This window comes from Ictalurus punctatus, chromosome 6 (genome assembly GCF_001660625.3).
Source record: "Ictalurus punctatus breed USDA103 chromosome 6, Coco_2.0, whole genome shotgun sequence".
Classification (NCBI taxonomy): domain Eukaryota; kingdom Metazoa; phylum Chordata; class Actinopteri; order Siluriformes; family Ictaluridae; genus Ictalurus; species Ictalurus punctatus.
Window position 1 is genome coordinate 20,487,492 of NC_030421.2, and position 15,321 is coordinate 20,502,812.

Sequence of the window (15,321 nt, forward strand, 5' to 3'; positions counted from 1 at the left end):
GACTGATCTACCAGGCTGTAATTCATTTTTTTTTTTTTTTTTGTCTAAACACTTTTATTCTTTACTCTTGAATATTTACCGAAAACCAATCCAGTTATCTTGTGCCTGTGTGCAACATTACAGCTGGACAAAAGAGGGCACTCTTACTATTCGGACGAGTTTGAGGATGGTTGAGGTGTATCAAAGGCAGCGAGGAACACACTCATCATCATCACAGCTCACACTAAAAGGAGGATATAGGTTAATTTGAATGCTGATTTAAAAGATTAATGTAGCTGCCTGCATAATAGATGTGTAGTTTTAGTGTGATGGCATCAAAAAGCCAGGGCAGGAAGGATCTGCTTCTGCAGTGTGCTCCTTACTGCCATGACTGATGAGAAAGGAAAGCAGGAAAATAAACACAAGCAGGACAGGATATTCAAACACTCATTAGGAGACACCCATAAAGTTAATGAGTCTGGTTTGCGCTTAAGTTTTCACAGATTGATCAGTGTTTATGTTGCATGTTGTCGGTGTAATATTTCTCTTCCATGCACACAGAGCAGACATGGGGCAGGCAAGTCCTATTTTAATGACATATCAGTGAGATTTATATAATATAACATTAACAAATATATCTTTGTTTAAGCAATATTTGAGGGCTTTTAATACAGCTCATTAGAATCTTCTGAATTCTACATTGCATAGTGAATGAACCCTTCATGAAGTGTGCATCTTGCCATATTTGACATATTAATAAGGAGCTTCCCTTTCACACCCAAACCTTAACTTAATTTTTACACTAGCATTTACTCCGAGTGTAAATGTGCCCGCTTTCACTGTCAGGTCTTTTAGGTAGAGCGAGGAGCAAAGGAATCATATTACTGACTATAGTGAGCAGCCTTGTGAAGACATCTGCACAAGAGAGGAGATCTTTGTGAAGCTGCACAGGGCACTACACTCACATGCCAGAGCAACCGCATTATAAAGCTACCTTATATTACGTGTTAGTTTATATTATAATACTATACATTATATTAACAATTGTTGTAAGACATTTCGATTAAAATGGTAAAAAGCAGTCTACAAATGCTCTATGAGAATTCCGTAACAGATCATGTAGCATGAAAGGTGTTGTGATTGCAGAGTTCCATAGAAAGAAAGAGTGTGTTTTAGCAACATGCTACACAACTTGTGTTTAGTGCATCTCCACACAGTGCTCCATGTGTGTCATACTCTTGTAATATAGTTTGTTTTAACAACAGTGTTAATCACAATGTCTAATATGTTGTCATATATTTATCATAGCTTGAATATTGTTTATCCTGACAAACTTGTGACTAACTCTAATTGAGCTTCTGAACTCCTCAACTCCTGAACTACAGTGCTTCTAGTGAAAAAAAATTGTTATTTAAAAAAAATCAGTGTTTCATCTTTTTCTTCGAACCAACTGCTCCATGGTGTAAACTCTCTTTGATGCACAAACCTACAGCCTCGGGGTGGATGTGATTGAGCCGAGCTGAGCCGGAGACGCTGTGCAGTGTTCCACTGTAAGCACCTGAGCACTAACCAGGGGGGGCATGCAAACTGTGACCACAAAATTCTTGTGAAAACAAAGAAATTATCTTGCAGTTAGGGAATTGCCCAGTGAACAAAGCAGCTGTGCACAAATGAGGGCGAGAGGGAAAAAACTGGTTATTTAGGATAGCCGTGAATAATCAGAACTGTTGTCTGGCTCTTACGTCTGTCTTGCCAGTTTTATATTTCAGCCTCTTCCAGCGCAGAAACACTGGATAAAATAAATATGTAGGGCCTAGTTCTGATATTCAGGATACATGAAATATGGAAACTCCCAACAGGTATCTGATCAACATCTTTTGTATTGAATCGATTCCATAAAATATTGCTTCCTCTGCTGGCTGAAATATTCATACACAAAGCAGTTTTCATGAGATCAGCAAATATTTTGCTTAATTACTAAAGTAAGTATATTAAATGTGGCTTAGAGTCAGTTCATAAGTTACACAATTAAATATATATATATATATATATATATATATATATATATATATATATATATATATATATATATATATATATATATATATATATATAAAATCCCTGGTGTATTTTTAGTATGTGTGTGTGTGTGTGTGTGTGTGTGTGTGTGTGTGTGTGCCTACTATCCTGAAATGAGTAAAATCCAGCAGTTTTATGTGCATACACACAGACACACACAGACACACACACACACAGACACACACACACACAAGACAGATCAAACTCTTTGGAATGGCATGTTTTATTTATTGTAATGTTTTAGTGGGGGGAAGATTCATTATCATAAAGGCCCGGAGACATTCCACACAAAGAGCAAGCAGACTAACGCTACTTTACCAGCCGCCTAAAGAACATGCAGGTGGAGCAGTGACTTGAGCTGCGCCATGATCGAAGCCTAACTGCGGCAACATGACAGAAGTTGACAGTGTCAAAGAGCTGCTGTATCTAGCAGATAAACTGTCCCTGAAGCAGACACTTACAGGAGATGTAAAACAGCACAATCTCTTTTCCACCAGCATTGTTTTTAGTTCCATCAACTTGTTTTTCAATATGCTAGGTCGAGTCTGTCAGAGGCCCCAGGCAGCAAATGGGGGATCATAAAAGCTACTGTTGGCAAACCCACTGGAGGCTGACCAGATTGTACCTATGCTAGACTCCTTTACAGCATTTGAGTTCAAAGAAATGAGGAAATCCGTTCTTGTTTGACATCAAGCCTGCTATTGGGTGTGGGTGTGAAGGTGTGTAAGTGTGCAAGTCCTCTGAAAAAAAAAAAAAAGGCTAGGGGTGTAGGATTGTTGCATAAATTCAAACTCTGGTACTGTTATCAACATCTTTCCTCTGAAACGCATTGCTTGGGGACGAATATATAACATTTATTCAGTCACTTCCATATGAATATATAACATTTATTCAGCCACTTCCCTGTGAATATATAACATTTATTCATGGAAAATAGAAAAAAATTTAAACCAGAATCTCAACTCTTTCCATTGTCACTGCATAGCCTTGCTGAAAACCCTCCAGTCCACACTGAGTGAACAGAAACACTCACAAAAGCTTTCTTGCTAAATGTATTCCTGGCTGATGTATTAAAATATTTTTCTCCATACTCATATCTTGTTTTCCATCTCCAGAGGAGGCAGCAGCAAGAACCTCCTTCATCCTGCCACTATTTAATTTTTTTTAAGCCCAAAAAAGAGAAAACTTACACCCATCCTACAGGCATGTCTAAACTCTTCGCACTTTGGCACTTGATTGCATAAAAAGGTGTCACTGCCAAGCACCGTGGTAATGCCTTTAATTATGTTGAAGTCAAATAAATAAATTATCTGCTTTTCACCAGGTGAGGGTGACAGGTTTGCCAACAACTTGACAAATGGAAGAATCATTTGCAAATGCAACGTGTGAACATAAAGTACAGCGGCAGAAAGAGAGCAGACAGGGTGAGAGCTTGACAGCTGGAGTTTTATCCCCTCCTGTGTTAATAGTCTCACCTCTCGGTGCAGAATAATGCTCTATTTGAGGAGTATGGGGTTCAAGTTGCTCCATGCCTGATTATGCTGTCGCTGATCCGGTATTCATTGCCGTTATTGCTTGTGACCCCACCCGCTCATTGGGCCTGTCACAATTACGTTTGCTACTCCATTTTAAGCAGCTCACAGACTCTCTTGCATGGTCATGGAAACAGACACCAGACAGACAAATTCAAACTTTCAAAGGATTGCACACGCTATCATCAGCATAGCACAGTGATCTATGCAGCAGGGGTCATCAGTTCCAGTCCTGAAGAGCTGGAGTCAGTACAGCACCGTTTGATGATTTACTAGCTTGATAACTCCTGATTTAACTCACCAGTTAATTATGAGGCTTAGTAGGTGTGTTAGAGCAGCCAAATTGTGCTGGACTCTGGCTCTCCAGTACTGGAATTAATGACCTCTGGTCGATAGCTTTAAAGCAAGAGACATGGAGATTGCTGATTTGGCTTGGGCATTGGAAACAAAAGAAGGTTTGGTATATGTGAGATTGCTGAAGTGATTAGTTTTTGCCACTAGCATATATGAGATGTAGTTCTCTCAGTGGAGAAGAGGAAGCTTCAGGGCAGTAGTGGGAGAGCTAGCTGAGGGTGGATATTATATCCACTGATATCCAAAGGTCACTCTTACACCGCACTGTGCTCATACATAGGAGGCATGGAGAGTTATTATAATACAATAAGCAGACAATAATTAGCTGAAACACCTACAGATTGTTAGACTATCCCTAACCCTTTCAGAGGGGGTGAGGGAGCACAACTCATTCAGGATGTTGAAGTATCCAAAGAACCCTTGAGGAACCTTTGAGTAACCAAACAGTGTAAATTGATCTGTCTTTATCACTGGACATTGCTTAGTGACAGGCCATTTATGTGCATTCATTATAAAAAAAATCAGACGAAAATTAATATACTGGCCTTGTGCATAGAATATCCATCTGCTTCATAAGTGCTCTATTGTAGCAGTACAATATTGTACTTTATTATGTATTCGCATTTACAAACTAACCTTGCTCATACATGAGGTTTTACTCCATTAATTATGAATGTTGAAAACTATTTCTAAAACGTGCTCATTAAAGGCAACACCTTTTTTAAATAAAAGAAAAGAAAGAAAGAAAAGGGGGAAAAAAAGAAAAAAAGGATATGAATATTTCCAAAAAGCAAATCCTGAGACAAATTTCTTTCTTGACATCTCAAACATGTGAGAGACATCACATCAGCCCTGACTTGCAGACATCCCAAAGATGCACTCACACACAGACAGACACACATGCGCCATTGTCTGCGGCGGCTGATGCCTCTCTCTCTCTCCTGGTTGTGCTGGAACACTCCTGCTCACTCTGGAAGTGATGTTTGTGCGGATGACACGTATGATCCTTTAATCTCAGGTTTAGCTTGTTGAGCATCAAATTGAAATATCCTGAACAGATGTAAAAACACATGTGAGCCTTGGCGCGCAAGCTGCGCCAAGCTTTGTTTCATCTGCTGATGATTGGGAGCCTTAAGGAGATCTTTTTAAAATTTCATCACTATTCAAAAGGATAATTAATACGTACCCCCAGGCTTTGATTATGCTCCACACAGTGTGTTCGGCTGGTGTGGAGATAATGAGATGCTCATCAGGCGCTGTCGGTGCTCCCCAACAAACACGCTCATGGTTTGCATAAAAATATTTAAGATTCTGATGAGGTAGCGTTGTGAGATGTGCACAGTCCCACTCTAATTTGGATCACAATGAAGTCGACTCAGTCTGCTGATATGCTACATGTGCTGGGGTGCTGCCTTTACATGGAGACACCTGTCAGACTGCAATAACGCATTCCTCTTCCTGGTAGCACGTGTCTCTGCTACTTTTCACCCTTTCCTTCATGGGGACAATGAAGGTGGGACTGCCAGGGTGGACACGATGGAAATTTCAGACTGACAGGTGTCAGGGGAGATTCTAACAAGCACTGTCAGTTGGAATGATGCTGAGCAGCCATTTTATTTTCCAGTTCTTTTCCCAGGAAAAAAAAACACCTCACCCCTGACCCTGGTGTTCCCTAAACAGCTGAGTTAAGGGCAATTATCAGGCCATTCTGTGTGACAGCTGCTGCACTCTGACTTGGGCCAGTCGCTATAAAGTGGGACGTCCTAGCATTGTAGACGATCTTTGGGGAATCGGAGCTCAACATGGTCTTCTCCCTGGGGAATGCTATAGAGCATGTGCAGGAGGTAATGACTCCATCTTACTCAAGTCATTTCTGTACACAGATAAGAAACATGGCTCTACTAGATTAAAGGATGGCTGACTGTTTCCCTGAATCACACCCACAGAGGCCCATGTCACTCCTTCATGACACAGTAGGGAACAAATGGATGACGAAAGAAGAGATTCACAAGTATGCAAGAGGACAAAGATTTGGATCTAATTGTATCTTACATTCTGAGTGACAGAGGAGTATAATAACATTTTGTTGCCTTAGTAATATAATATCTCTCATTCATTCTTAACGCAGATAGAAACTTATAATAATGCCATAATTTCACATTATATACTATTTTCCTGAGCCACATCATGCCTTGTTTTAACACAAGACCTGACCTCGAATTTAAATTCATAAAGTAATTCAGCATTAAATAAAAGGTAAAATATGCTGCATAAGAGAGCAAGCTTAGAATGATGTTTAATGCTTTTTTGTGGAAATCTCTGCATGGTTAAAAAAAAAAAACATTCTCAGCATGGTGCCCAAGCATACAATAAGTACCACTGTTTGGGTAAAAGACGGGCTAATTAATTCCTGTGGGTTAAAGAATGCACATAATAGTCAATCACCAGAGACTGCAGTGAAAGACTACTAGATAAAGACACATGCACATATTGCCCCCTGCTGTGAGTTCTTTCTGCTCATGCTGCAGATGCAAGATAAAGGGGTTGGGTGTGTGCTCAGGTAGTCATGCAGTGCTCGGCCCTACATGAGGAAGAGGCTGGCACAAACATGATCTACTCAACATTTTCAATTCCTGGGTCACATGATGTAAAGTATTAAAAAGGGACCTCTACTCTACTGGCTGGAGTATTTCTGTAAGGGATCCTGAAGGGAGGACATGTACTGTAGTTCATGTTAAAAACATGTACTTATTCCTGGTAAAGAGAGCTTGGAGAAGGTAAATGCTAATGAAGCCAGTGACTGAGCAACAGAAGGCTGGTCCCAGTGAGACTTGCTCAGTAGCCTCTAATGATGCATACTCATTGATGTATTTATGTCAGAAATATTTACATATTAATCAGTATACACCATGGGTTCTTTTTGCTTTTTGTGTACTTGTTCAGACTATGCTTTTCTCTCAATTTTTAATCAAGTTTATACTGCAGCTACCTATCTAAGACCAACCAAAGTGGAATTGGCTCAGAAGACTGTAGTCAAGCATTAGAGCTGACATCCACAGAACATACAATAGATTCATTGATGTTCAAGCTCATATTTGCTAGGGGCCCCCAAGGCACTGTAATGCTTTCCCTTGTTATTCTGCTGTGCTGAGCATAGAAGAAAGCCACAGCATTATCGGTACGGCTGCTGCTCTCCCAAGATGCTTCTCTATTATGCCTCTTGCAGGAGTAATTGTTTTGAACTATACAAGGGCTTTTACATGAAAATAATTCGATCCTAGCCATCTGCCCTTGTGTGATGGATACATGTGTAGAAACATGCATTTCTGACAACACCATGTCCTCTCTTCTCCAGACAGATAATGGTGTGTCAGTGTCATTGACTAGAAGTGCTACATGTTAGTCCTTGGCTAAAGTGACATTTCAGAGGGTCTGGGGACCTGTGAGAACTGGCAGCTTGCATTCAAGGGCCCTTCAGTTTAACTCAGGGCTTAACATCAGCCAATATTAGCTTTTAACAGATGAAATAAGTGAAGCACAGGGCTTTGGGGTTCAAATGGGCATCTATTACAGAAAGCATAAAACATTTGTTGCTTGCTGCTTGAAGGATAAACAATCTATCAGTCATTCACTAAGATTAGGCTTGAAGGCACAATGCTGATATCTGGGCGATCTATATATTATATACAGAGTCAGCAATTTTACTCTCTGTCTATGTAAGCCCATCTTTCACATCAAATTATTTTCAAAAATTGTGAAACTGAATTTTTCACTAAAGTTTACTCAGTCTGAAGCATTCCAAGAAGAGGCTCTCGGTTTGGGCTAAATTGACAGTTCCACTGGTTGAAGTTTAGGTCTCTAAACCATCTCTCTCTCTCTGCACTCCTCTCAGCCTGAGTGACAAAGACTGTGCAGAGCCTCTGAGCTGTGGGCCAGATCGGCCCTAATCCTGCTACCCTGCTCTCTCAAGTCAATGAGTGTCAATCAGGCCTTGGCTAGCGCTCACATTGGCAACAAGTTCCGCATCCTTAGAAAACAATTATGATTGGGCTGTTGTGAAAATTGATTCCCGGGTTGACGAGCCTGACGCGCACATTCTTCTCGGGCTGGTGGGGTCCTGCCATGGGAAGCAATTACTGCTGAATGCCAGCTGACAGCCTCATTCCAGAGTGAGTCAGGCCAGGCTTGATCCTCAGGCACTCTCTAGGCAAATTGTATCCTCACACTCATCTCAAACCTCTTACCAACTGTTGGCTTCTATCAGGAAAATAGATTGTTCCCTTTGTTCCCGCAACATGTTGGAGTATGGGGTGGATATGTCGTTTCAACAGTAAGGAGCTTCTTTAATTTTAATGGCTAGAATATATTGTGCAGCTGATGGCTGCTGCACTGGGTCAGAGTTTAGGCTCTGGAGCTCAAGTTGTTGGACTCAGAGACGGCTAGTAGACAGGCATCCTGTCCTTAAAGAGTGAAGAGAAAAATCCAACCCCTAAATCTTCACAGACATTATTGCACCTTTGGTTTGTCTAAGATGATTGACTGTAGATGATAAACCTCAGAAAGAGGTGTCCCCACATATACAGGAATAGAAAATAGGCTGAGTTGCATCAAGATGTGTTGTCCATCTATCCATCCATTTTCTATACCATTTATCCTACAGGGTCGCGGGGAACCTGTTGCCTATCCCAGGGAGCATCGGGTACAAGGCAGGGTACACCCTGGACAGGGTGCCAATCCATCGCAGGGCACAAACACATACACATTCACACACCCATTCATACACTAGGAACACTTTGGACATGCCAATCAGCCTACCATGCATGTCTTTGGACTGGGGGAGGAAACTGGGGGAGTACCCATAGGAAACCACCGCAGCACGGGGAGAACATGCAAGCACCACAAACAGGGCAGTTGTGGGAATCAAACCCCCAACCCTGGAGGTGTGAGGCGAACATGCGAACCACTAAGCCACTCATTTAAAATAAACTTTGGCAGCAGAAATAAGCACATCTTCTATACTTAATATTTACCTGATTTAAAACAAGGGAATATACTCTAAAATGTCTGGAGGCCCACAGTCATAATTTCAACTCTGCTAGAACTGAAAGATTTCTGCTGTGCCCAAAAATAGACTTCAAATGCTTTCTCAAAGGTTCTAAGCATTTTAAATAGGTTCTATTTGGAACTTTTTCTGAGAAGGAAACCTTTAAGAGTCTCCACAGGGACAAACCAAAGAACACTTTAGTGTCCTAGGTTGAGCAATTTAGACTTTAGAGAATTGAAGAGTGTGAATGATTTTTCTGTTAGTATGTATATAAATATACTGAGCAAAAAAAGAAATGTCCTCTCACATTCAACTGCTTTAATTTCCAACAAATTTCTTAACATGTGTACATATTTATATTAACATAAAAACATTCAACAACTGAGACATTAACTGAACAATTTCACAGACATGTGACGAAAAGAAATGGAATTATGAGTCCCTGAACAAAGGGACTTTAAGTGCATCTCATCCTCATGGGCTGCACCAGATTTCTCTGCTCTTCCACCAAGGCATTTGCAAGTTCTTGATCACGTCTGGGGTGACATATGGTTACATGTAATATTCCACTGCAAGGACAATCAGCTGTCCTTCCTGTCTCCCTGTAGCACTGTCTTGGGCCCTGTTTACACTAATGCGTTTTCATTTTAAAACCGCATTTTAAAATGAAAACGATCCTTGTCCACACTGGCGTTACTGTTGTGTTTCAGAAACAATCTCTGTCCACACTACACGACCAAAAACGCATGTCACATGACCATTCATGCAAACTGGGCATACGCATACAAGTGTAAACAGGAAGTTGGTTGCTAGTCACCGGCAGGCACAACAATGACCAAGATTGCCAGCGTTCCATGTAGGTCTTACGCCACTTGAATTGAGACTTATTGCCGATTGCTCTAATCACAGATTGCTTCTTGCACATGTAGACAGCTGCAGTATTATAAAATGCAGAATTTAACTGCCAATGGCTGCTAAGAATGACAACAAAGCCAGCAAAGCTTGCGGTTCAGTCTCCATGTTGTTGTGTATATGATCAAGGTAGCGTCATAAGGTGGGGGCTTGACGAATCAGAGAAGGATACACAATGATCCAGAAGACCCATTCAGTTTTCAAAATAAAACGGGGTCTTCGGTGTTTCCAAAAGTCTCAGTTTTCGAGGGTCGAAAACGCCGGTGTAGAGTGTATACAACAGGCGTAACCATAACAAAAGTTATGCATTTTAAAACAAAAACACACTAGGGTAAACAGGGCTTTAGGCGTCTTACATTACAGACATTGCAGTTTATTTCTCTGGCCACATCTGCAGTTATGTTCACGCAGGTGAGCAGGCACCCTAAACATCTTTCCTCTGGTGTCAGTAGAAAGGTCTCTTTAGTGTCCTAAGTCATTGTATCTGTGACCTTAATTGCCTACTGACTGTAAACTGTTAGTGTCTTAAGGACTGTTCCACAGATGCCTGTGCAATAATTGTCTCTTATATAGTGTGGAGGGAGTAAGTGTGAGACTGACAACATTAGAATTAGATTAGAACTCCGGGGGTGGTGAACGCGTGTGTGTGTGTGTGAGTGTGTGTGTGTGTGTGTGTGTAAGTGTAGTCGTCTTCGGCCATGTGTGTAGTTTGTGGTGCATTCTGGGAAATGGAGTCGCTAGTTTGCTGTGATATGGCAGAATCAAGCTAATTATGCTTGTAAATAGATACATGTACTGAATATGTTAATTTACTTTTCAAGCTTTGTCAAATATGGTGTCATTTGTCAAATGCAGCATTCCTGAAGTATTTTTTCTTAAAATGTATTGAATACTATACAAACACCTTTGTACAGTGTATATATATGCAAGAAAATATACATAGAAATGATTGTATATATATACAGCATGTGTAGTCAAGTGTGCTTCATTTAATGCATTGTGAGTGTGTAATAAAAAATCTTCAGGCTAAATTAAAGTATGGAAGGAAAGAAATAAAATGAGTCACATTGTAACCCCTACTGAGAAAAAACCCCCAATAAAAACATCACAGACATTCTAATGGTTTCCAGTACAAATACCATTACACACCATCAGCAAACTATTAAAATCAATTATTGGTCTTTAATGAGCTCAGGTTTCTCTTCATTCACGCATAAATCTTTCGCGTTTTACTAAAGATTTCCGGTGGAGAGGAACGTTGGCGAGTTCAGCTTATTTTTGTGGGCTTTTCTGTGGGGACTGGCACCCTGTCCAGGGTGTACCCTGCCTTGTGCCCGATGCTCCCTGGGATAGGCTCCAGGCTCCCCCGCAACACTGAAGAAGGAGTAAGTGGTAGAGGATGGATGGATGGATGGATGGTCTTTAATGATATCCAGTAGACATAACATTCCACCAATAGAAGACAACTAATTACCAATAGAGACCCACAGGGACTGTTACAGTTTCCATTAAAAGCCAATACAGTTCCCATTATAGCCATTAAAACCATTACAAATTCTATATGGGTTTCTGTTGTTTTTTCAGCAGGGACAGGAAGGATTTTTTTTTTGCCTGGATTCCTTGAAAGAGAGAATCTGAACCAAACCCAAACTCTTATCTGTCAGTTTCCTTATTAATTTAATAAACACATCAAGACACAGTTCAGTGAACCCTTTAATCACTCTAATTCATGCATAGATACGCTCTGTGGCTCCCCTTAGGTTTGATTTTAAGAAAGCTATTCTGAACGCTGGAGAATACATAAATTAAAATATATACAGTCGTTAACTAATTATCATGCAAATAAAGCAGTACCAAATCACCGTTCATCTCTGCCAAAGCTTCAGCTCAATTCCCCAGTGTGTATAAAGCTGTCCATGGTGCAATTAGAGACGGAGAGAAAGAGAGAGAAGCAGCTCCGCACAAAGAGGCAGAAACGGCTGTCACTTATTCACTGTCAAATTAATTCAGTTTTTTCCCCCCTCTTGCAATCCCAGCGCCCTTGTGCACCATGTCACCTGTCTCTCTCTCCACGGCACTGATAATAGGTCAGAGAAAAAAGCGAACACGAAAAACAGCGACAGTGAGGAAACGACATAATGTCGTTTCATCATTACCTGACCTGTTGCACTGTAATATGCCACTGCAAATCCCGTAAATTCGCATGAGATCCTGCAACAAACTCAAACTAAACAGACAATCCGGTGTTTTTAATGGACTTTGCAGGGGAAGCGTTGTTCTTCGTTAGGCAAGAATTTCTACACATTAGGACAAATGTAGACAACTGCCAAAGAAACACTTCATTTTAGTCCATTAGAGACTAGCGGAATGTTTGCATCTGTTATAGGATTCTACAGTAGGCCTATAAAACAGTTATTTATTTGAATGAAAATGCAAAATAGAAAATTAAAATGTATATCCTCCCAACTTGCATGATGTAATGTCACAAACGTGTTATGTTGGAATTACAGGTTTCTGGACGCAGTCATACAGTAATACTTATGCAAAGCTCATGTTTCTGAAATTTACTATTACATAGTTTATGCTGAAATTATGAATTCGGATCCATTTGAACATGTGGGGCTGTAGCCCAGAAGATTTTTTCTTTAGCCCCAAATAATTCTCCACTTGGAGCAGTTTGTCACTACATAACTGAATGTCAGTCAAAGAAGATGGCGGTGTTATAATTTTCTATCTTCAGTGAATGGAGACGAGGCCAATCAGACAGGGTTTACAGGAAAATATGTGGTAACACTCGTGTCTTATTGTCTGACAATCTCAATTCTGCCAAACACTAGCTCACAAAGTCAGTGTGAGGAAAAATGGATGTACACAGATTTTTTTTTAACCAGTAAAGAGGCTGAAACTAATACAGTAGCATCTTCTGATGCTGAGCAGGTGTGTAAATGTCTATATGAGTTCCAATTTACGTGAACATGATATGAGCAGAACATAAGGAAAGATAATGTACTTTGCAAAGCACTGTAGCAGCTAAACCCATACAATGATAGCTTAGCTGTGCCTCCTCTTGGCTAGCGACACCAAACTAGCCTAGTTAGAAAAGTTTTATATTTTGTTGGTCTGGTAGTCCTACAAACAGTAACACCCGAGATGATATGATAAATCCAAACTTTTCTGATCGTGTCATACATTGACTTTAAGATACCTCAACATCCATAAAACAAAACTTAAGCTACAAGCTGAGCTGGAAAAAATGCATGCATTTAACATCTTGACTGCCTTGTTACCACGCATGAACAGGTATCGTTTAAGCTGATATACATCAAGGGATGAATGATTACAGATGGCATCTTTAAAAGCTTTCAATATCAGTTTGACAGCAGTAACCATTACTATTATAGTGCAAAATATTTTGATCCAATTTGGACATTTGATGGGCTGCTGAGTGATGTCATAAGTATTAATATGTACTTTCTTTTTTCAAAAAATGTACTATCACACTGTTTTTACAGCACATTTGATCATATACACATAGGGGTACATGGGGGTTCCAACTTTACAGTAATGTTTTCTCAACAAAGCCACCTTCTCTGTTTAGCAGAAGAAAATGCAATCATCTCAGAATGGCAAAGCAGGGAAGCCCTGTTTACTCCTTTATATTTGCATTGTGCCATCATTCCAGCATGTTGTTGTGCTGCCCTTCATACAAAAATTCAAATGCCATATCAGAGCATGCAAATGCATATAATTGAGGGCATTACTGCATAATCACATAAAATATTTAGACCTACCTTAGTAAGGTGTAAGGCCACCACGAACCACCAGAACAGCTTCAATGTGCCTTGGCATAGATACAAGTCTCTGGAACAGTACTTGAGGGTTGAACACTGTTTTTCCAAAAGTTACTCCATCAATTGGTGTACTGATGATTTTGGTGGAAAGCACTGACTAACACGTTGGTCCAAGATCTCCCACAGGTGTTCAATTAAGGTGAGATCTGGTGACTGTAAAGGCCACAGCATATGATTTACATCATTTACATACTCATTTAAACTTTCAGTCTCTGTTAATGAAATGACAGTAGCTGTAGACCAATTTTACTTCCATTTTTAATTTCATTATTGAAATTATTGTAATTTTTACTTTGAGCCAAAAATTGCATATGTACATATATACAACGCTTTGAAAAAATATTTGTTCATTTCTTCTGTATTTGTGTATATCTCATACTAAATAGTTTTAGCCTTAAAACAAAGGCAAAAAAGTAAACGCACAATACAGTTTAAATTATTTATTGAAGTAAAACCATTTTATCTAATACCGATCACAAATGTGAAAAACTAATTGCACCCTTAAACTTAAAATCTGGTTGTGCCACCTTTAGCAGCAATAAATGCAACTGCTCTTTTTGTGGAAGTCTGTGTTTGGTTTACAGCAGATGTAATGGGACCGCTATCTTCCAAACAGTTCCACTTTCGACTCATCAACCCACAGAACATTCTCCCAAAAAGTTTGAGGTTCATCAAGGTGTGTTTTGGAAAAATTCAGATGAGTCTTAATTTTCTTCTGGTTTAGCAGTGGTTTTCACCTCACCACTCTTCCATGGATACCATTTTGCCCAGTGTCTTCCTTATCATTTCTAGAATTGGGGAATTAGTAACTACAGGGGCCAAATACATTTTCACACAGGTCCAGTTGGTATTGGATAATTTTTTGCTTCAATAAATAACATTATCATTTAAAAACTGCATTTTCTGTTTACTCAGGTTGCCTTTGTTTTATCATAGATTTTGTTTTCATTTCTGAAACAATTTAGTATAAGATACACACAAAAACAGAAGAAATCAAAAATACTTTTTCCACAGCTCTCTCTCTCTTTATCTGTGACGTTACGAATGGAGGTTAGGACGGATGCAAATGCAGATAAGAGCTTTATTGAAGAGAGGCAGGCAGACAAATCCAAATCGTGAGACAATAGCGTGGTCAAAAACATACAAAGGTCAGGCGATTGGCAAACGGGCATAAACGAGGCAAAACAGAATCAAAGAACGAGGGCAAGAATAAGATCAAAGATATGACACAAAACACGATAAACAAAGGGTTAGTACACAGAAAACTCACGCAATACTTCGTGAAATACAAAGAGACACGAGGGGTTTAACTGATAAACATAATCAAGGGTGAACACAAAACAGGTAAGACTAATGATGACACATACGATTACCAACCAATTACCATACAGGGGCGAAGACAGGACGTAAACCATAACAGATGCATGTGTAGAAAGTAAACAGATTCAATGTCCCTGAAAACCCGGAAGCACGAGCTTGCTCTTTGGAGCGCGCTGTATGCTGCAGCGCTTAGCATGAGGGGAAATCGTGACTCTCTCTCTCTCTCTTTATACTTATATATATATATATA

At 39.9% G+C, this 15,321-nt stretch overlaps 1 non-coding gene across 1 annotated transcript; it reads left to right on the forward strand.

The window, feature by feature from the left end:
- Positions 1-11,088: 11,088 nt before the first annotated feature.
- On the forward strand, positions 11,089-11,201 carry LOC124628281 (U5 spliceosomal RNA). The gene has a single exon (XR_006982729.1). It is a non-coding gene; the product is annotated as a U5 spliceosomal RNA (small nuclear RNA).
- Positions 11,202-15,321: the final 4,120 nt, after the last annotated feature.